Source organism: Sebastes fasciatus, chromosome 9, assembly GCF_043250625.1.
Source record: "Sebastes fasciatus isolate fSebFas1 chromosome 9, fSebFas1.pri, whole genome shotgun sequence".
Classification (NCBI taxonomy): Eukaryota; Metazoa; Chordata; class Actinopteri; order Perciformes; family Sebastidae; genus Sebastes; species Sebastes fasciatus.
Window position 1 is genome coordinate 28,327,522 of NC_133803.1, and position 23,430 is coordinate 28,350,951.

General features: G+C 40.6%; 1 long non-coding RNA gene across 2 annotated transcripts in view; it reads right to left on the reverse strand.

The window, feature by feature from the left end:
• The window catches only part of LOC141774399 (uncharacterized), an 83,695-nt gene that overhangs the window by 23,068 nt on the left and 37,197 nt on the right, over positions 1–23,430 (reverse strand). Inside the window, exon 4 of one of the 2 annotated variants that reach the window (XR_012595339.1) lies at positions 15,149–16,362. The exons of the other annotated variant lie outside the window; for it this stretch is intronic. This is a non-coding gene — a long non-coding RNA (uncharacterized LOC141774399). Of the gene's footprint in view, positions 1–15,148; positions 16,363–23,430 lie in introns of those variants that run through there. 2 annotated transcript variants of the gene reach the window in all.

Genomic DNA, 23,430 nt, shown 5'->3' on the forward strand with positions numbered 1-23,430 from the left:
CACAAGCCTGTATTAATGTGCAGTACCAGCAGGGGGGAACAATATCACAACTTTGGTTTAAGCAAGAAAACCACTTAGTTAGGTTAAGGGAAAACGTCATGGTTGGTCTTAAAATAAGTATGAGAACTAAGTAACACGTTCGGAAACAACGCAACGTCAATACGTCACGAACGTAACTTCCAAAACAAAACACTTGAAAGTCCTGTGTTTGTTTGACCCATCATAAATGGTCTTTCTCACTTTATATACTCTGTAGCTCTGAAGTTAGACTTCGGTCACTACACAACATGTGACAACCATCATGTGACAACCGTCACTACAAAACACTGCACCTTCATGCAGGCATGTAATATTCACGACACAAAACGTGACTTCCTTCCTTTCTTCCGTTGGACAGGCAGGTCTACTACATGCTTTGCTGTGTGACTGGGCTGAAAGAAAACATATTTAATAATATTATTTTCCATTTCTGCCCCTAAATGCATCACACTGTTTCTTTAAATCTAACCTTTAAGTCACTTTTCAAGCAAAGTACAGGAGAAAGCTGCGTGAAGGTCATGTGGGGACAGTCTGTACATCATCCCATGTGGTCATGACTTCATGTATTTTCAGAAGGGGGGAAAATGCTGTTTTTACTACAGCGACCTTATAACATACTTGAACATCTGGTAACATCTGGTATATGCTCTTAAATTCTACTCATGCGGCATAAAACCATCTGCTGATACAGTAAAGCCAGATTAGGTGAAATGGGATTATATGTGCTTACTTGATCCTCTCTCCATGTTGTGTGTATTGTGGATCAGGACACTGTTTTTGTCCTCAGGTGAGTGTGGATGATGCAGGTGTAGAGTCCAGGTGTAGAGTTTACACTGTTTATCTAGAAACACATTAAAGCAGGTACAAACTAATGATGGCCTTTTTTGTATGTCTTTCATGCTTCTGTCTTCACCATAATTTGTTCTGTTGTCATTAAATATGATTATTAATTTCACCTTGATGTGATTTCTTTCTTGCATTTGCTCGCGGTGATGTTTTGATCAGAAGCTTTGGTGTGTTCTTAATCTGCACAAACAGGATTAAAGTTGTTCTCTTTGTCCCTGTGTCATCAAGATAACACCAGCGAGGAAAACACCAATTAATACATCAATAATTATACATTAGAAGAGTGAGTGGGCCGTTGCCAGGACTCTGTTCCAAGAAAGACTAATTGAATAATAAGATAATTACAGCCAGGAAAAGCACCGGACAGTAAGCAGCAGTGAGCATTCATTTCACACTGACAGCTGTAACAAAGTTAGTATTCTCACTATGAAATTATTTAAATTGATTTAAAAAATGAAAAATAAATCTCAGCTTGTCTCCTCGGGCTGTTTATTTTAAGATAATAAGAGTATATAAAACTAACAACAGCTAAAAACACTAAAGTTCTGTCAGGTTAATAAGATAAATTTCACTTTGGAGACTCTCAGGAAAGAATATCACTTTATTTTCAATTGAGGAAGTGGATTTACATATAAATTTGAGTTTTGTTCAGTCAGGATGAAGCTTATCTTCAGTCTCGGGACAAATGTCCCGTTGATGTTGAATAACAATTTCACACACCGGATATTACTCCTCACCTCAGTCTTCATCACAAAGCCTCCGTGTGTGTTTCTGTCAGAGTGCAGCTTCTTCACGGTTTGCTGCTGCGGTGAACTCTGCAGCATGTCACGCCGCCTGCAGCACACACTGATAGTAAATATGGGTTCTCTGCACACAGAGCTGCGGTCTGCACTTAATTTGTAATCAAACTTTTTGTTTTGAAGTTTCCTTTTACAGCCTCGGGTACATTCTGGAAAAATTGTGGAAGTTGATTGTAAATAACTTTTCAGTGTACAGCTGTGCTGTTAACTCGCTCCTTCGCTTTTTGTACGCTACGTCAGTGAACAGGCTGCTGAGGAAAATACACCGATCAGTCAAAACATTATGACCACCTGCCTAATATTGTGTAGGTCCCCCTTTTGCTGCCAAAACAGCCCTGGCCCTTTGAGGCATGGACTCCACTAGACCTATGAAGGTATGCTGTGGTATCTGGCACCAAGCCGTCAGTAGCAGATCCTTTAAGTCCTGTAAGTTGCGAGGTGGGGCCTCCATGGATCGGACTTGTTTGTTCAGCACATCCCACAGATGCTCGATTGGATCGAGATCTGTAGAATTTGGATGCCAAGTCAACACCTTGAACTCGTTGCAATCCACATAATGTAAAAGAAAATGTGATTCATCAGACCAGGCTACCTTCTTCCATCGCTCCGTGGTTCAGTTCTGATGCTCACGTGCCCATTGCAGGTGCTTTTGGCGGTGGACACGGGTCAACATGGGCACCCTGACCGGTCTGCGGCTACGCAGCCCCATCTGCAACAAACTGCGATGCACTGTGTGTTCAGCAATTTGAGCTCCAGTAGCTCTTCTATTGGATCGGACAACACGGGCCAGCCTTCGCTCTCCACGTGGATCAATGAGCCTTGGGTCTGACCTTGTCGCCGGTTCACCGGTTTTCCTTCCTTGGACCACTTTTGGTAGGTCCTGACCGTTGCGGACCGGGAACATCCCACAAGAGCTGCAGTTTTTCGAGATGCTCTAACCCAGTTGTCTAGCCATCACAATGTGGCCCTTGTCAAAGTCGCTCACATCCTTACGCTTGCCCATTTTTTCTGCTTACACCACAAAGTTCAAAATGTTCCCTTGCTGCCTAATATATCCCATCCACTGCCAGGTGTCATTGTAACGAGATAATCAATGTTATTGACTTCACCTGTCAGTGGTCTTAATGTTATGGCTGATCGGTGTATATTCAGATTCAGTAATTGATAATAAAGAAAAGAAATTCAATACAGCAGCCGATGGAGAAAGTGCAAAAAGCATCCAACTAAAATGGAAGTCTGTCCTTTGATTTTCTCGACTACTGTTCATCCGATCTACTTCACATTTGACGGGTGTATTGCTGAGGACCCAAGGAAGTGCAGTTTTGAGTGCGAGCTCTTTGAGATCTACAGGACGTATTTATTAGTAGTGCATTTTTGTACACACTCTGTAATGTATTGAGAGGGGACCACTATTAAAGGGTAACTGACAACATTATGGAAGGGACCCTACAGAGAAATAAAATGTTTTCTTACCTTTCGCTTTCTGTGAGAGAGAGTAGGAGAGAGGAGTGCTGGTGTTGTCAGAGTTTGTTGTGTTGGAGTACAGAAAACGTAGCTTAGTGTTATCTAAAAGATTTTCAATGTCATGGCTGAATATTTAGCTGATGTAAAAAATGTAGATGCGACGCAAGATTTCAGAATGAGACTATTGTTACAAATTTAACATTAAACAGCAGAGTCATGAAAGTGAGACGTCAAGCACAGACCTGATTACGGAGACTGTCGGGGGCGAGCAGACTTATTTACATGTGGTTCTGCCTAATGGTTAAATTGTGATTATTAAGGTATGAATATATGACTGCATTCTGCATTTGTGTCACATTAGCGCTGCCAGAAACCCTCCATGCAGCCGGGTGCAGATGCTATATGTGTCAGAAACACTTTAATCCAAAGACATCATTAGGAGGAAGCATCATAATCACCATACAATGGAGGGAGAGAGAGAACGACAGGGTAACTGGGGAGAAAATACAAGGGAGACGGGGTGAAAAATAAATCAGGGAGAGAAGGATGACAGAGAGCTTACAGAACAAAGAACATATGAGACAAGAGGATGAGGGTGAGCAAGGATGGCAGCGAAGGTGAGAATTCAAATAAAACACATCCATCCGCAACTGCAGCTTTGTTTTTCTTTTTTCTTTTTTTCTTCTTCTTTCAACTCAGGAACTCTTTCAGAGGACGGAGAGAAAGGAAAAGCAGTCGTGTATTCTGTGAATGATGGAGAGGCTGCCATGATGCAATTTTAGCAATCACTTCCCACACAGCTGGGCCCTTTGTGCTGTCTGAACAACCCTGCCTTCCTGTGCACAGTCCACACAAACGGGAGCATGAATGTGTGTGTGTGGAGTTCAGTACACATTTCATTTAGAACTTTTTAACAAGTTCATTACTATAGGTAAAAAAGGTGAAGATGAAAACAAAAGTGTATTTATGTTTAACTGAGGACATTTTTAGTGGTCAATTTATCCAACGCTAATTTAGGGATTAAAACTTGAGTTCAGGGTTTGGATTGGGCCGAGCTTTGACGCTCGCAGCGCTATTGTTCGAAAATGGCCAAAGCCGGGTTTGAATCGTCATGTTTACATATTACGTCAATGGTATAAGAGTAGCACAATATGTGTGTAGCGAGTGTGTGAGAACGACAGCGAGAGAGACGGTGGTTGCACTCTGAGCAGATCAGCTGTTGGCGACCGCAGCAGAGAAGAAATTGGCTGAAAAGTTGTCACGTGTTATTAAATGTAGTGACACACACGCAGGCGCAAACGAACAATTCTGCGGTTTAAGTACACGTCATGAATCTAATTTCCTTTCTCAAGAACAAACTTAAGAGGACAACACGGCCTGGCTGCAGAGGGTGATCTCTAGGGTTGTCCCAAATACCATTTTTTGGGGCTTCGAAGCTTCGGTGAGAAATATTCGAAGGTATTCGAAGCTTCGTGGAGCAGCATGGCTGACACGTTCTTCTGTCTGTCTGTCTCCATCTCCCCCGTTTCAGTGCCCAGGACAGAGAATAATTCATAATAATGAATGTTGAATATGAATAATGTTGTGTGATTATTCCTTATCTCATGGGCTATTTTGGGATTTATACATTATTATAACATACTTAAATATAAAAATGAAGCGTTCGAAGCTTTGAAGCATTCAGGTCAACCCTAGTGATCACCCTGTTGTCCAAGCTTTAAGGAGAAGCAGTGCTCAACCCTCCTGCAGCTCTATGAGCACAGGACAGCGATGAAAGCAGTAACATTGTGAGGGAATCAACTCATAACTTCAGCACCTGCTTTCAGGTCCTGCCCTCTGGCAAGAGATATGCTGCCTCTGTATTTAAAACAAACCGAGGCAGGGCCAGCTTCATCTCCTCTGCTATTAAGCTACTTAACAAAGATAACCCCCGTTGCCTGGAGGACCTGGACATGTTATCTACTATCTTCCTACCTATCAGTATCAGTACTACTTTGGACCAGTGGCTCCTATAGGAGACATGTAGCTCATGAAGACCACTACTTTCCAGCCTACTTGCCGGCTGACTTGCCTGCCAAGGTCATGAGCTCACACCGGTTTGTCAACATTAGTGCGAGGCTGTGGTTCATTTTTCATTCGTGTGCCGAACATAAGAAGTAGTGGAACATTGCGTCTGGTTCCAAATTGCAAAAATGAAATTACATGATTAACACTGTGGCGTTTTCCTCAACTGCCACCATATGATAGAGCGAGACGTGAGTTATGACTAATTACTCTTTAACTATGCAGTTTGCCAACAGCTGGATTTTCAGGGGACCACATTACAAAAATCAACCGTGTGTGCCGGATTAGCGGGCTCTCTCTCCTTTTCCCCTTTCAATTTTAGTCACTCTACTTTACATGACCCATAAGAATGCCACATTTTGAGACTGTTTTCCATTTCCTGCTCTGAACATTGAGCTCTTTCCTCGGGAACAAGAACAAAGTGAAGAAGAAGTGGGTGGTTACCATGGGCAGTAATATCCACTGCGGCTAAAAAAAAAGAGACCAAAAATCCAAGAAAAAGACGTCACGACTCGTCCACACCAAAGCACAGAGCGCCGAGCACAAAATATGTGACTGCTGGAAAATTATTTGCACAGCGATGATTAAGATTTTCTATTATAAAATATTTTAATACACTCGGCAAGGTGACTCATCCATGTGCTTTAGCCCCTCAGGTCCTTCACTCCTCTTGTTCTGAACATCCAAACTGTTTTTTTTTTTCCTGTCTTCGAAATTCATAACAGCTGTAATTTCCTGGTGATTAAATAAATGTGCTGTTCACATTTAGAATAAAACACAAATCATGTTCAATTTAATGTGCTTTCAAGTATTTGGCCTGTGTGTGTTTTTTACAACATGTAGAGAGAGGAAGAAAGGAGGCAGTTCTTCACATATAGACACACAATGTCAAAGGACTTAGGAGAAAGGAGTGACACCACAGAGGCATTTTAAGGCACATTTGATACACTGAACGTCTGCATCAAAGCTGATTTATTTATAGCTTAACTTCAACAAATAGGTTCTGTCACAAAGTGTTTTTCTTTAGAGACGCCAGCGACATACAAATTGAAAGAAGAAGACATCAGTCTGGCTCTGATGTGGAACTCTTCACATGTTGAATTGACAGAAAAACAAAAACAACAACCATGAATGAAATGGCTGCTATGGGGGACTAACATCATAACACATGAATACAGTTGGGCTCATTGGATCCACAAGAGTCTCAGTTTTACAGTGATAGCCAATTTATGTAATTTCAAGACTGTTTTGGGACCCCAGTATGCAGAAATATTCAAATACACCATTTTAGTGTCGGTGAAAATAACTCATCTATACTGCATTAAAGAAATTGCATGATTTTTGCCCCAAACTGCATGTGATGTGTCTGTAAAGGTGAGACTGATGGATACCCATAGAACCCATTTTCATTCACATATCTTGAGGTGAAAGGTCAAGGGACCCCTTTGAAAATCACCATGCCAGTTTTTTGGTTGGTATCAATTCATTTGATACCAGTATCTCCCCTCTAGCTGGAAAATTCAGCCCGTAACCGCCGAAATACAGAATAGCGTCCAGGCCCGCCGGTGGGCCGTCAGAGTTTTAAGAGGTTAAAATTTAACAATCTGATAAGAACAGTTTTTTAATTTTAATTTAAAATAAAAAATGCAAAACATTTTTTTTTATTAAATTTAATTATTATTTTTTTAAATTGAAGACACAGAGTATACAATAATATATGTAATATAATTAAGTAGGGAAAGTCTTTTTTTTAAACCACTGGGATTTGAGAATGTCTTACTTTGGCACTTCCTGTGGCAGTATCATAAAAAGACACACTGAAGATATATTATGAGCATTTTGGTGTGACAAAAACATTTTTAAATCATTCAGTCATCTAAAGGACTAAAAGTTGCATGCTGTGTTTTCAAACATACCATAAAATATATTTTTCATGTTTTATCTCTTCAACTGCAGAGTGTTTTATCTGATTGATGCTGATCATTTCAAAGTGAAACATTCGTTTTCGGATTCATTTCCTGTCTTCCAGACGACCGGTTGTTTCAGTTAATCTCTATGAAAATGAATTTGCAGAGATTTGAAGATGTCTGCCATTAGCTCATCTATTACAAAATGAGCCTATTGTCATGTGTGTCTATTTAGACAAACGGGCATCAAGACTGTTTACAACTGAGGATTCCTTCAATGAATGAGCTGCCTGTAGAGTCAACCTGCGTCTTAGAGAAGTATTTGTAAAACATTAAATCCAACCTGTCTAAACTTTGTCCATCTGGCCCCGGGTTTTGATTAAAACAAACCATGACCAGGTTTTGCGCACACACACACACACACACACACACACACACACACACACACACACACACACACACACACACACACACACACACACACACACACACACACACACACACACACACACACACACACACACACACACACACACACACACACACACACACACACACACACACACACACACACACACACACACACACACACACACACACACACACACACACACACACACACACACACACACACACACACACACACACACACACACACACACACACACACACACACACACACACACACACACACACACACACACACACACACACACACACACACACACACACACACACACACACACACACACACACACACACACACACACACACACACACACACACACACACACACACACACACACACACACACACACACACACACACACACACACACACACACACACACACACACACACACACACACACACACACACACACACACACACACACACACACACACACACACACACACACACACACAATGCGCAGGTGGTTTAACACACTCACCAGCGTGGGTGTATTAAAAGATGCAGACAAACAGCTAAAGCTCCCATCTGGACCAAATTGCCCCAAAACATCAATGTCCTGCAAATACCTTTTATCTTCAGACGGAGACGTTAACCCCCTGAGAGGGAAACAGTCATACAGCTGCAGCAACAGGATAGAGCTGGAATATGAAAGTAGCTTTGAGAGAGCGGGTTGTTCACATCCATATTGGGTAAACAGTGTCGGACTTGCATCCCTTTTTATACACAGTTTCCCACTTTAAGTAAATACAGAAGGAAAAACAGTACAGAAACAGGACAAGAGAAAATGTATATATATATATATATATATATAGACCGATCAGCCATAACATTATGACCACTTGTCTAATATTGAGTAGGACCCCCTTTTGCCGCCAAAACAGCCCTGACCCGTCGAGGCATGGACTCCACTAGACCTCTGAAGGTATGCTGTGGTATCTGGCACCAAGCCATCAGCAGCAGATCCTTTAAGTCCTGTAAGGTGCGAGGTGGGGCCTCCGTGGATCAGACTTGTTTGTTCAGCACATCCCAATTAGTGTTTAATGTCGGTGGTGCCGTCTTGTCTTAGTAAAGGAAAAAAAGGCCGTTGACAAACATATTACATCATCGTTTTGGTTAACGAAATGAACACTGCACTTGGTCTGTGTTAAGTTGGCAGAGAAAACGTCTATGCTCTGTGACACCTTGGTCACCATGGTTATTGACATTCCTGATCCGAGAAGTCTGTCTCCAGCTCAATCACTTTTGCAGATGATGCAGCTCGTGACAGACCTGACAGGCTGTGGTTGGTCTGGGTTCAACATGTCGTCTGACACGTACCTCAGCCAAGTCATCGCAGGACACTCTGTTCACATAATCAGACACAGTGACCATCTGGAGAGACGCACGTCATGTAGTTTGATCTGAAGGTCCTGATGCAGATGCAGATTTTATAAGAGATGATTTGGCATTTTGGCCTTCGCCATCTTGGTTTTTGTCCGTTGCCATCTCGGTTCTTTGCAAACAGAAGTGACACGAGAGGGTGGAGCTAAGCACAACCGAACGTTTAATAAGCCTTTTACTGAGGTAATAAATCAAGTGAGAAGTAGGCTCATTTTCTCATTGACTATTGGCTATTAGAAATAATGCAAGTTTAAGTCACTTCTGCATTGGCTTCACTTACTACAGACCCGAAGGTTGTCCACTGATTATGGGATACAGAGGGCTGATTTATCCGCTGATAAATTCAGGGAAAAGAAGACTGCAGAAGATTAATCGGCTGCAATTAGAGAAGATTTTATAGATGAAGAGGCCTTGCTGACCCGTTACCACATACTCTTTTTGGACATGTGGAACGTGAGAGGCAACCCCTAAAGAGTAAAGACTCCCATTTTCAGGTGTCTCAAGGCCACAGTTGAAATACATAATTCTCACATACACAAACAAAAACGTAGAGGAGAAAACACGCCTTTGTGTGCGGCCTCGAGTTTGACTGAACAGCGTCCTCCAGCAGTGCTGTTTCTGTGCTGCTCTCTAACGGGCTACATGTCTGCAGAGATGGAGGGAGACGGAGGTGCTTGACAATTCTATTAGAATCCAATTTTTTTTTTTTACATCTTTCAAAAACAGTGTCAGTGGTTTGACTCAAATGTTTCCCTCACAGGAGAGTTGCCAGCTGCCATTCAAACAGCCATCACCCAAAAACCATAGATCGTTCTCTCTACTAAAAAAAAACAAAAACACAAATTGTGCCATCAATCACAAAACAAGTACTTTACTTTTGTACATGTTGGAAAACAAGATCATACCAATGGGAAATATAGATATTTAAATAAAGCACCCTCCACTGAAGTCTCTTCTTGATGCATCCATCATTTTTGTTCAACATGGAGATCTCCTCCATTGAAGTAGCAAACCATTACAGTTCTGCATTATTTATGCTTTCACATGGTGAAATTGGCAGTAAGAGCAGAATTTAGGATGGCATTGAATCCAGGTCCAGATGGTTGCGTCTCTTCCACCAACCAGACCTGGATTTTGGCTGCACTGAATGGGCTGGCAGTGTGTGTGTGTGTATCGCTATTATTCTGTCAAATCTTTGACTACAGATGAACCAGCTAAATTAAAACGGTTTATTAATGAAATGTCTGCGAGTGGCCACGTGCCTTATGTGTGTGTGTGTAAGTGTGTTTGTGCCTGAATGTGTGTGTGAGAACAATTATTAACATATTTAAAATCCTTGAGAGCTGACATACGAGGCTACAATAAATTGGCTTATTGATAAAGTATTAACGCGAGTGTGTGTGTCGTGATTCAATCTTTCCAAATCTGTTAGAGCAGAACCACATTAAATTGGTTTTAATACAGTGTGTGTGTGTGTGTGTGTCAATAGGTATTGCAATATTGCGGTTATTGCGACAGCCCCTAATAACCATAGCAACGGTACTGATGCTTGCTGATTTTTTACCAGATAGTAACTTTAACAGAAAGAGGTCTAACACGGACTACAAAATTGAAATATAATAAAAACAAAGCATCCCTCGTTTTTCTCCTGAGGTCAGAGTTCATGATACAAGTGAGATAATACACTTGTTGTGAAAACAATTCAGTCAGCGGAGGAACTGCTACTCCAAGTTCTTTTCCTCGTCCTTCATTTTATTACAACACGACACCTTGTACCATGTTATTGCTTACATAGTCTCATATGTGTTTTATGGAAATAACACTAAACAAACTGCAGCCAACTACCAACGCATGACACTAAAGGATCTCATAATGATAGTCCTTTCTAATAATCTTTCTGAACTGTTCGTCCATGTCAAGCTCAGTCACGTTTTCCAAATATTGGCCCGATAGATGTAAGAAGTTCAAACATGAGCACTGGCACGATTATAGAGTCAGAATATTCCCACACTGAAGAAGTCCAAATCCAACCTGAAGCCCAAATAATGAAACCCAAACATGAAACCTAAACCTTTGTCAAGAGCCGTCTAGGCGCCAAAACTTTATTTCTATTCACCTTCTCTGAGACTTTGGGCCCCCTTAACCTCTTAAGCCCTACGGTGCTAGAAGGTGTGCTTCAGCTAGACAGACATACCCAAAATAAATCCAGAATAGCTCCACAACTACCAGGTCTATATGCATGATCTTGGTCTCTATGGATAGGTAAGACCTGTGAGAATCCATCCCCAACATTGTGACTGTTACCATGCCTGAGTAAATTGTGATGAACCAAAGGAACAATTTCCATTTGTATCATCCCCTTAGAACATTTTCTAGATTAGACACTGGATAACACCATTATAGCAATGATGCCATGCACAAAGATGCCACTGAATTCATTCAGCAACTCCTTGACTACAACTGTGCCAAAGCAGATACAAGTAACACAAAGCACATAGATTCTACAAAGGTTTTAGTAAAGATAGGACCAGGAGGACTCTCCATTTGACCACTTGGATACCCAAAGTGTGCCAAATGGGTTTTCAACCTCTTGAAAGGGAATCTGGTTATAAAATACTACTGATATCCGCTACAGGAGGCTATGTGCACACAATGGAGCCTTTGGCCATGACATTTACCCTGTGCATCATCACATTCTACCATTGTGCACGGTATAAAATCAATAAAAAACAACTAAATTGTATAATTTTGACTCCACATGGAGTCGTTTTATTATAATAATGAAACATGATCAAGTAAAACTTAGACACGAACAAATAAGATCAATAACTATCTAAATAAGATAATACAAAATAATCCAAAGTCAAGTATGAGCATTCAATATAAAAACGGTCAAAAATATGATACGGTAAAATTACAGTTTCTCGTGCGTTGATTTTGTAACTAGAATATTGAAATAATTGCCAAACTAACAGTTTGGACAAAATACACTTGAAGTGTTGTTTTAGTAGCGTTAAGGCCTCGTCTTTTAGAAACAATTTGGAGAAAAAGACCACCACAGCATTTTATGAAGTTTTTAAAGGCAGTGTTTTAACACACAGCTCAGCCGTACCGGGTCCGTCGGGTAAAGGAGGTTAAGGTCTCGAGCCACGGATCAGTTGTACTGTTCGTAATTCAGTCTTAGCCAGATGACTTCTGTGTTTGGTAAAGATCTTGTAGATAATTTGCAATGGAATTTTTGTCTGTAGAGATTGAAGCCATTGCAAATTTGCACAGGATTAAGAACAAAGAGGACCCCTAAAATGATCACACTACAGATGTTTATGGGTAGATTAACGTGTTTACTTGTCTGAAATGTCTTCAGACACATTCTTCAGCACACTTTTCTATTGTATAAATTACATCTTATTGTTATTTTATGTTCATATCTTATATTTTCTAAGATAGTTGTAGTAGTCTGGCATATTTATAGTGAATTCTAATATATTCTTTATATTGTGTATATACTATAGAAATTATATCTAGTGTTGATTTGCATATTTACTGTTCCTGTGCATTGTCTGGATAACCTACTGCTGTAACTAGAATTTCCCAATTTGGGATCAATAAAGTACATCTATCTCTCTATCTATCTATCTATTCTTTTAATTTCTTAAAGTGATTATCCGTTTTCCAATGACCTCTAGGAAAGGCTACTGAGAAAATGTATGTGACGCCTTCAATTACCTCCATTTCTGATTACTGTGAATCTCAGTCTGTCCGTCCGAAACCTGATGTGAACTGCACGTAGTCGAATTCAGCAGTATTGAATCGACTTTAGCACTTAAGGGCAGAAGACAAAGAGAGCGCCTCCGTCACATTTCATTTTCCCCCTGGCTTCACCCATCTCTCCCCCTCTCTCTCTCGGAGCTCTTCCCCAAAAAAGCCTCCCCATCAGTCCATCCAATATTCACCAGAAGTGCTCCAATGTCGGGAGAAAGGTATGTGTGTGTGTGTGCACACTTTAAAGTGTGTGTTCTGAGCTCATTCCTGCAGCTTTCACCGGCCTACCTGAAATCAAACGTGAGCTCCGAAAAAGCAGTCAAAAGTCGCCAGATTGCCATCACATTGTGCTGTAATTCCACAAAGCTTTAAGGATTACAAGTGAACAGGGTCATTCTGAAAACCTTTGTCGGAATGGTGTTATAGTCCGGGTGGAATTATAAAAAGGTCACTTACTCTTTATAGGTGTAACTGCACATACAGAGGAGGAATCGGAGCTCATTCTACGCTCAGAAATGGAGTTTCAGTTCTCAATAAACTTGACTGGCATGAATGGGTAAGTATCGATATCACAAAACATTTCAGTTCATCTCGAGATGATTAGTTGACTATACAGAAAATAGAAAAACGTATTAATCTACGGAAAAAGAAAAAGAGTCCTAAGAAAGGTTCAAAATAAAAGCTGTGAACAGAAGACCTGAGGTGGCACAAACAGCCTATAAAAGACATCAAACTGCAGACGGTTTCGTAATGACTCTCAGTGAACGCTCCTATTATCTCAGGAGTCGATTAAAGAATTCAAATAAGATAAGAGAAGATAAGATAATCCTTTATGAGTCCCACAGCGGGGGAATTTACAGTGTTACATCAGCAAAGGGGGATAGTGCAAACAAGAGGCAACAGTAAAAAAAAACAAGATATAATTTATAATTAAACAGCAAAAACTAAATAAAAAGTAAGTCATAAAAATTACAATTTATTCATGAGTTTGTCACATGCTGAGGAGAAACTTTCTTCATTGTGTCTGGAAGTATAACACCAGAATATTTTAGTTTCAAATGTCAGGTTGCTATTTGTTATTTATCTCAACGTATTTTGGAAGTTTGGATAAGAATTATAATTCTGTCTGATTCATTCAGTTCACGACATCTGAAAGACGAACTGAATCTCTGACGTCTCTATCGTCTTATGATTCAAATGTTTGATAACGAGATCTTGATTTAGATATGGATGAATCTAGCCCGTTATGTACGATGTGTTCATGTGTTACATCGTCAATCAGGGAGGCTGCATTTTTAAACATCCAGAATATTCGATGTGCTTATACGGTTTGTGTTTTTCACTCTAGAGATGGAATAGTGGAAAGTGGCTGTTAATATGTCCATACTAGTTAAAAGTAGGGCTGTCGATGTTAACACCATAATAACGTGTTAACGCAAAATTGTTTAATGCCACTAATTTCTTTAACGCAGTAATGCAATTGATCTTTCGGAGGTTGTAGCGGACTCAGTTTTAAAGCTAGAGTGAAGATACTGACATCACATGAAATTAAATAACCTAAGGAGCATGTTATACCAGCTTGTCGGGAAGGAGGATAAATAACGCTCCAAACTTGTGCTAAATTTTGGCGAGGAAAAACTGTCATGGCCATTTTCAAAGGTGTCCCTTGACCTCTGAGCTCTAGATATGTGAATGTAAATGGGTTCTATGGGTACCCACGAGTCTCCCCTTTACAGATATGCCCACTTTATGACAATCACATGCAGTTTGGGTCAAGTCATAGTCAAGTCAGCACACTGACACACTGACAGCTGTTGTTGCCTGTTGGGCTGGAGCTTGTCATGTTATGATTTGAGCATATTTTTTATGCTAAATGCAATACCTGTGAGGGTTTCTGGACAATATTTGTCATTGTTTCGTGTTGTTAATTGATTTACAATAATAAATATATATACACATATTTGTCCACTCCCATGTTAGGAGTATTGAATACTTGATAAATCTCCTTTTTTAAGGTACATTCTGAACAGATAAAAAAAATAATTTGCGATGAGTTTTTCAGTCTGGAGATGGAATAGTAAAAATTTACTGTAAATGTGTTCATATTAAAAGGTAAATGGCTGATGCTGTTATTTGCTGGTGGGGACAGTCTTACTTTGATTAATTATTCATTTTTATCCCGTTGAATCAATCAAATCATTCAATTTATCACATTAAATGACATTTAAAAAAAAGATGTTCTGAAATTGCAAATTAAAAAAGATCCTAAATCCTAAAAAGCATCGACAGAAGAGTGTATCTCCGGTCAGGACTTGTTCCCTGATGAAGCACCATAAACGTGTTGATGCGTTTCATCAAATATCTGGTTACAAACTAGAAACGGGGTCAGTGACATTTGAGAAATAAGGTTTATTTTACAGATTTAACAGCATCACCGATTTCCGAGGGTGTGACTGTCTGCTCCAACACTTCCATCCTCACCGCTGTGCCTTTCTCATGCTCCCTGGAGTATGATGGACACTCTTTATGGATGAAAGTAGATGGGAATGGAGGTCACGTAGAGTGAAACGACAGTACGGTTGCCCTGAAGCATTGTAGTCCTCAGCGAGTGAAGATGCAGACATGAAATGATCGGTCTGATGGGAGCCATAGAAATCTGGACCAAACCTAAACTCATCCTCAGAATATCTGCGAGTGTCTAACGGAGGGCAGGGAGTTTGTCTTTTGGTTCCCGTGTTCACTCCTGCCATTTCTCAAAAGGGATGGAGAAACTCGCACTGAGAGGAGCCATTAGGGACCGCAACTATTCGAGCTGTGCTGCTGTTTTTCCAGAGCACTACAAGGTAAAAGCATAGACGCAGTTTGAACTTTAAGCTTGGGGGTTCACAGAAAATCATCTGGAGGTATTGTAATATGTTCAACACAGAGAGGTCTAATGTATCGGGATGTGTGTAGCCCTAATGCAAAATACTCGCCTGGGAATATTATATGTTTAGGGCTTTTATTGTGAAAGGTCAGAACGGAAGGAGTGGATCTGGTCTGTGCCGCCTTTGTCAAGGTTGAAATGAGTAATAAAGTTTGCCGTTCTGGTTTTTATTACGCAGTCTCTGTGTTGTTGTTTCATAAATAGGCGCAACTCAAACGGTTTTGCACAACATGACTGGTTGATGCCTTTATTTACGGCACGAAAGCTCAGAAAATCAACCTCATTCCGAAAAAAAACGATGACACTTTTTCACCGCCTTCTGTGTGAAAGTATTCATGACAAAAACAACAGTTAAAAAAATATATATTGACATGCGAATTAATCGCACTGTCAGCGTGTAACGGCCTTAACTCACGGCTAATCCAAAAATGGGCGAAGAGGTGGATTGTCGGTGGGTCGTTAGAGGATCGTCGGTGGAACTGAGGTGGGTTGTCAGTGGAGCTGAGGTGGATCGTTGGTGGATCGTCGGTGGGTTGTCAGTGGAGGTAGATCGTCGGTGGATTGTTGGTGGATCATCGGTGGGTTGTCAGTGGAGCTGAGGTGGATTGTCAGTGGATCGTCGGTGGGTTGTCTGTGCGTTGTCAGTGGATCTGAGGTGTGACCAGGTGACACAGCAGAACAGACGGCTAGCAGCTAGTGACCTGGTATGATACCCATCTGTCACTCAAAGTGGCCACGCCCTAAATAATGCTTAACTTTAAGCCTTAAAATAATTTAAACGGGTTTGTTATATAGAAATTCACCACCGTACAGCTGTCATGAATGGGGATTTTTGCTATAGAGACCAAACTGTTTTTGTTGTACCAGGCTGTAAACATGTTTATTTCTGCTGTAAAGTTGGGCATTTTAACATGGGGGGCGGGGAGGGGGGTCTATGGGGATTGACTCTCTTTTGGAGCCAGTCTCAAGTGGCCATTTGAGAAACTGTTTATCGCACTTCCGCCTGGGCTTCATTTCACAGCAGCGGAGGCTGCTGCTTGATCTTGAATAGAATTTAGTTTGTTGCATCTCAGTGTTGACTGAAAGTTAATTGGAGTGAGGGATCTTGACTACAGGCCTGGGTTTATTCAGAGCATCTCACAGCATCAACACTTCATGTTTCTGGCCTTTTTGCTGCAACATTACAGTTTCAGGTCTGACAGTGTTGGAAACCGCAACAAAGTTAATTAGTCAGTCTGTCACGGCAGAAAGAAGAACCTCCATAAATTCAGGCAAAGCGGGCAGCCAATCATCAGTCATCCTTAATGAGAGCAGCGTCTCCATGTGTAGGATTTCCAAGTTGAACAAAATAATTTCGCACATGGTAGCCAGCAAAACCAACAGAAGCAAGAGAGGAAGCAGACAGATCTGCGTCGCATTTTTCACGACATCCATGCTTGCTCCTCACAGCTCATCATTCATCACGTCTGGATTTGTTTCTGCATCCGTTAGATTGTTAGTCCCAGCAGTACTTACACGCACCATAAGAACTGCAGTTTTCACATCAGTGAACACAATAGTGAAGTAACCTTGACAAAAATTAAGTTGGGCTTGATGTTCACAGTGATGGATTACTTTACTCAGGCAAGTTTCAAGTGTGATTTTTGATCCGTAACAACAATAACTCAAACGAATGGTTGCTTGAGAGGAAGAAAAACACCATAAAAATCAAAAAATGTAAATGGATTCAGATTGTTATTTAACCATCTGTAGTCCAGGTTGATTTTGACTATGCATTTATCTTCTTTTCTTTTATTAGCACAGTCCCCACCCCACATGCATGGGATGCTTTTTTCAGCACAAACTCAGCTGTAAGTCTGACTTTTCATTTTGTCAATTTAACCGTCTGGAGTCCATCTATTCATCAGTGAATACGCTGAATATGTTTTATTTACAGACACTTTATTTATACATGACGTAGACCCTAACTGAGGAAATCAGTTGGCTTTCACACGGCATCTCATCTATGTCACGTTTTAATTATTTTTTTAAAAACTGTAAATTATTAATATTTCCAGTGATTTAAAAGCATACAGCACAATACCGAGAATAAAATCACTTGACATGTAAATAGACTATTTAATTATGGTTTATTTTTTTACATTTTTCTCCTGTATTTGTGTTGCTGTATTAGTGAAACTTTATTTTTTACAACCTTGAACTGTTCTATATTGATATTTTGAGGGAATATAACCAAATATTTGTAAATTTTTACAAGCACCAGTATAATTTTTATACTTGGGCTGTTCACGACCAAATAAATTCTTTGTCGACTAACACTAACACGATTTTGTTGACTAATTGATTAGTTGATTTAATCTGTAAAATTGAGTTTCTCAAAAAAAAATCACAAATGCACAACTTTCAATCTTGTTTTTACCAAAGATGTGCTTATAAGTTTTTTGGAAATAAGTCATTCAGAAAACGACTTAGACCAAAACAACGGATTAGTTGACTGACTAAGAAAGGGCTACGTCAACAAAGCACAGAGAAGCTCAGATTACAACACACACAGAGGGAGAGGGACTTCATTCTCTGCTCAGGTAGGCATTACTCCTCTATATCTTTACATAGACAATAGTTGTTTGCTGCTATATTAATGCCCTGGGTATCGTAAAGAGCACTTTTAAATCAGATATGAATCATCGCAGATTAGAAAATGCTCTTGTAAATCGTACATGTAACAGCCATATGGTTTGTCTTGGAAAGTAAGGTAAAACTCACATACAAAAACATGATTACATATTACCTAAACAGAAGATTTACCATTTGTAATTTACTTCTTTCGAGGGACCCTCGCTGGTTTTATGGCCCCAAGCTGCAACTGCTCGGTTCCCAGCTCTGGGCTGTGCATCACAGAAAAATCAGTTCTGACAAAGTTACACTCACAAACTTTAGAGCCAATTTCACTACATTTTCTGATCTGATTTACCACCCACGCTGCCTTTCACAAGGTTGTTTAGAAACTTCAGCTTTTTGTTTGGTGCATCAATGTTCCAACCCACACATATAACCTAACCTATGAGACTACCTCTACCTCAGCGTTCCTATACTATATATTTCACCATGAATTCTAACAAATCAAATTTTTTTCTGTCAGTTACATACTGCGAAAATATCAGATTTCCACACAGTCAAAGCAGTGAGAAGTGTGCGTCCTGCTCATAGTTCAGCTATAAAATCCTAGAACACCACAGAGCGCCTCTCCGGCTCTTTACTCTGTGATTTATTCCAAAGAAATCTATACTTAAATCCAGATGACTGTTTATTAAATGAAAAGAACTACAAACAATAACTCAACTGGAAAAACTAAAGTAGATGAAGTGAAGTTATGGTCAACAGAAAATGTCGGAACCTATCTCTACCCTCTTTGTCTGAATCCCGCCGTCCAAGTGCACAGGTAAATAAAGTGGAAACCATACTCCTGTGCCCAATAACCGGAAATGATAGTAACCAAAAAGAACAGTCTAAACAAATAATGATAAACAATACAGGCTAAATGCACAGGCTAAACAGGTTACATTTCGGTTCCTACAGGTGGAGATGCTCAAATGGCCTGGCACAGCAACTATACTCTGCCTAACCTTAACCATTCAAGGGTAAAAGCTTCACCTTAACCATCTCGCGAGAGTATCACAACTTGGGGGTTACCTTCTAGACACAACCTTTTACTGTGACTGTACAGGAATGGCTGTTGAAGTGTGTGTGTGATTTATTCTGAAGCATGACCTTGCTTTGACCCTTGAAATCTTTAGTGGTTGCTTTTTTATTGTTGGTGTTGTGGCTACTGGCCATTTAAAAACTCACTTGTCTGGTCAGATTTCAACAGCAAAGTCAGTGAATGTAGAACACGTTTCCACTTGATGTTGTATGATCTAATGAGGCATAACATATCTTTAAGTGTGATTTCCCTATAGGTCAAGAACCTCTCCTGTTTTTTTTACAGTTTTATGTTCCCCAGGGGAGTTGGCTATTTTTATGCAACATCCATCGTCTGCTGATGAACTCTAAGCAGCTCCATTGGAGTAATTTGGGGTTTCTGAACACGCTCCGCAAAACTCTTCCTTTGGAAAAGCAAATGTTAATGTGATTCAGCGCACTCAATCACTGCAATTTCATTTGATCTCTGACCCTGACCTTCCTGTCTCTAACCTTGAATAGTGCAGGCTGCTGGCGTGAATTAAAAGGTGTCATGCGCTGCTTCAAGTGCATTAGCGGGTGAGAAAGCTTCTTTTTCCACTTAAAGAACATCACACTGCAAAGGTGTCATATCCTTATGGAATAAATCTATATTATTTCTTGCCTTTGGCAGAGTGTCGCCATCTGTTCAGTGGCATAACGCTCATACAAGGTGCCGGTTCGCCCTACATCATCATGACGAGTGAGGAGGCAGTGGGAAATGGAAACAAAGATAACCTACACAGTGTAGACGTGATCGGACAGAGATGGAGATTAAAAGAGATGCACATGGACAGTTAAACAAGTCCCATTCGAGTTATGTCTATGGGTATGGTTGAAAAAATGATAAAATCTTTTCTGGGAGGAAGTGAAAATGCAGTATAAATATGAAACTGAAGGGCACAAAAAGAGATAGTAGTATAGATACTAATCTATAAAGTGTAGTGGCCTCTTCAAGCTGCAATGTTCTTACACCAACCGTGATGATTTATCTTTTCTTATGCAGGTACAGACTGCACAAGGTTCGTCTTTCCAGATGTTCACTGATTCAGATCAGGTGATCATGGCGCCTGAAATTCCTGCTGTAAATTATCCTGCGCAGAGAGACTACAGAGTGCTGCATCCTGACCAACGGCAGCCTGCAGTCTTCCATGACCTGCATGACATCCAAAGGTGACTGTGGCTTTCTCTTCAGTATCTACAATTTGTGCACTGAAAGGTTCTCATTCATCAGCATCATGGAGCACAACCCTTCCTTCTAATTTATTGGAATAGTTCTGAAAAGTCATACCTGTATATACTACATCCTGTATGGATTTTAATTTTATGGTCTTTTGTGACATGTTTTCATCAGTTTATGAAGTTTATGTTGTTTTCTTGGTCAGGTCTGTTTTGAACTAAATGGTCCTACATTGTTATTTTTGCGTATTGTGATTGTCATTTGTTGTGCTTCATATCCCTAAAATCTTGTACAACCTAAGCAAAAAGGTTATGCAAGTCCATAAACCGTAATAATTGATAAAAGTTTTGAAATTGTGTCGTGAATTTAAAAAAAATACAAAAATCGTTTTTTCATAAAATTTTACGAAATAAACACAAAACATATCCATCCAAGAGATAGGCAAATTTTTATGAGCAGATCAAGTTTTGTTACGTTCCGCAAGTAATGTAAAGTAATGATGTCATCACGTGATAACTCAAAACACAGAAGCCTCAGCTTTCTGCTGTGAGTAGAATGAATGCTCTAGCTATAATGGTTTACATTTTATATCGAAATAGGATAATGCAAACAACAAACTACCGCGGCCGCCCGCAGGAGATTGATGTTTAAAGGATTAATGAGGGCCTTCTGTTATGCTACGCTGACTATAGGAACGCAAGTACTGAAAATGTTCATTCGAACAGATCGATTCATCATTTAGTCAGTAAAATGTCCAATGTCCCGAGATCCCAAGGTGACAATCTCCAAATGTCTTATTTTGTCTAACCCAGAGATAAATCATATATAATGATGTAAAAACAGCTCAACTGTTACATTTGAGAAGCTGGATTCTAGCTTGTTGCATGACAAATGGTTGATTCGTGAAGCTTTTGTCGATCAGCTAATCTTTCCTAAGAGCTAAGCTGAAGCGGAGTTTCCATCCCAAACTAATAGATGGAGTTTTACAGACGACCTGTGCAGCATTTTGTGCTGTAATCAATGATAATTAGTTAGGACATTTATAGTGTTGGGATGAAAATATATTCATGCCTTTATTATTCAGTTCATTTGAGCTTCATTTATCCAGGTTAGCTGCATTGAGATCGCAAATTTCTTTTCCAATAGAGACAGGACCAAAACAGCCTCAGCAGTATATTTCATTAGAGACAGAGCAATGACAAACACTTTCCACCTGAAGTCACAGAGCAGAGAGAGAAGTGAGAGAAGTGAGAGTCCTGGAACAATTGACTCAGCCAAACAATCATCATCATATAATAATAATACATTTTGAGTCTAATGAAGAGCGTTAATGTCACTTTTTCATAACTTCCTCCATCTAATAATGCACACATTTAAACCAGTATGAGGCACGTACTGGAGGATCAGCACCTCTAAATCTGAGGCCATGGTTCTTAGCAGGAAACCGGTGGATCGCCTACTCTGGGTAGGGAATGAGTCCTTACCCCAAGTGAAGGAGTTCAAGTACCTCGGGGTCTTGTTCGCGAATGAGGGGACAATGGAACGTGAGATTGGCCGGAGAATCGGAGCAGCGGGGGGCGGTATTGCATTCGCTTTACCGCACCGTTGTGACGAAAAGAAAGCTGAAACGGAAGGCAAAGCTCTCGATCTACCGGTCAATCTTTGTTCCTACTCTCACCTATGGTCATGAGGGCTGGGTCATGACCGAAAGAACTAGATCGCTGGTACGAGCGGCCGAAATGGGTTTTCTCAGGAGGGTGGCTGGCGTCTCCCTTAGAGATAGGGTGAGAAGCTCAGTCATCCGTGATGGACTCGGAGTAGAGCCGGTGCTCCTTTGCATTGAAAGGAGCCAGCTGAGGTGGTTCGGGCATCTAGTAAGGATGCCCCCCTAGGCGCCTCCCTAGGGAGGTGCTCCAGGCACGACCAGCTGGGAGGAGACCACGGGGAAGACCCAGGACTAGGTGGAGAGATTATACCTCCACACTGGCCTGGGAACGCCTCGGGATCCCCCAGTCAGAGCTGGTTAATGTGGCCCGGGAAAGGGAAGTTTGGGGTCCTCTGCTGGAGATGTTGTCCATGCGACCCGACCCCGGATAAGCGGTTGAAGATGAGATGAGATGAGAGGCACGTACTGCACAACAGTCTTAAATCACTCCTCAGCTTTGTCCTTGTTATTTGTTTACCAGTATATCTTTGGACAACCTGCATAAATACTGTATTATTAGAGTCTTACTGCCTTAACATATTGCTTCAGTCAGGGAAAAACACCGGCCTCCTGTATTTGTTGGACCCATCCACCTCCCCTCACACCCACCGTAAGCAGTCTCTCTCACTTTTTCTTTGACGTCACTAGCTCTAAGCGTAGCATATTTATGTGGCTATACTGACATTTCTGTCAGTATAGACTACATGGCGTACAACTGACACGCCAAAAGCAAGAACGGCTTTCTTATTGCACACCTTTGCCTTGCATATCATCGTGTCATTCATACACCTTTTCGTGTGACCGGGCTGTGGATGATATGGCAGGCACACTCACAATACTTGTAAGTAAGATCAATTCATGCTTGGTTTGGGTCTGCACATGGGATTTGTTGAGGATAACATTTATAGAATACTGCCAGCCTTTTCCTTTAACACTAAGGCAGGTTTTCGGGGGAAATTTGCTCTCTCGCTTCTAAAAATGTGAGGATTTGCTGCTCTTCTCTTTAGTTTTGGACAAAACAAGACTTTTGAAAATGTCACCTTGGGAACTGGGAACTTGTGACATGCAATTTCCCAACCTTTTATAGGTTAATTGATGAATCGTTAAAGCTGATAGCTTCATTAATACAGCAATAAAAACAATCGGTAGTTAGTAGAATTAAATAAA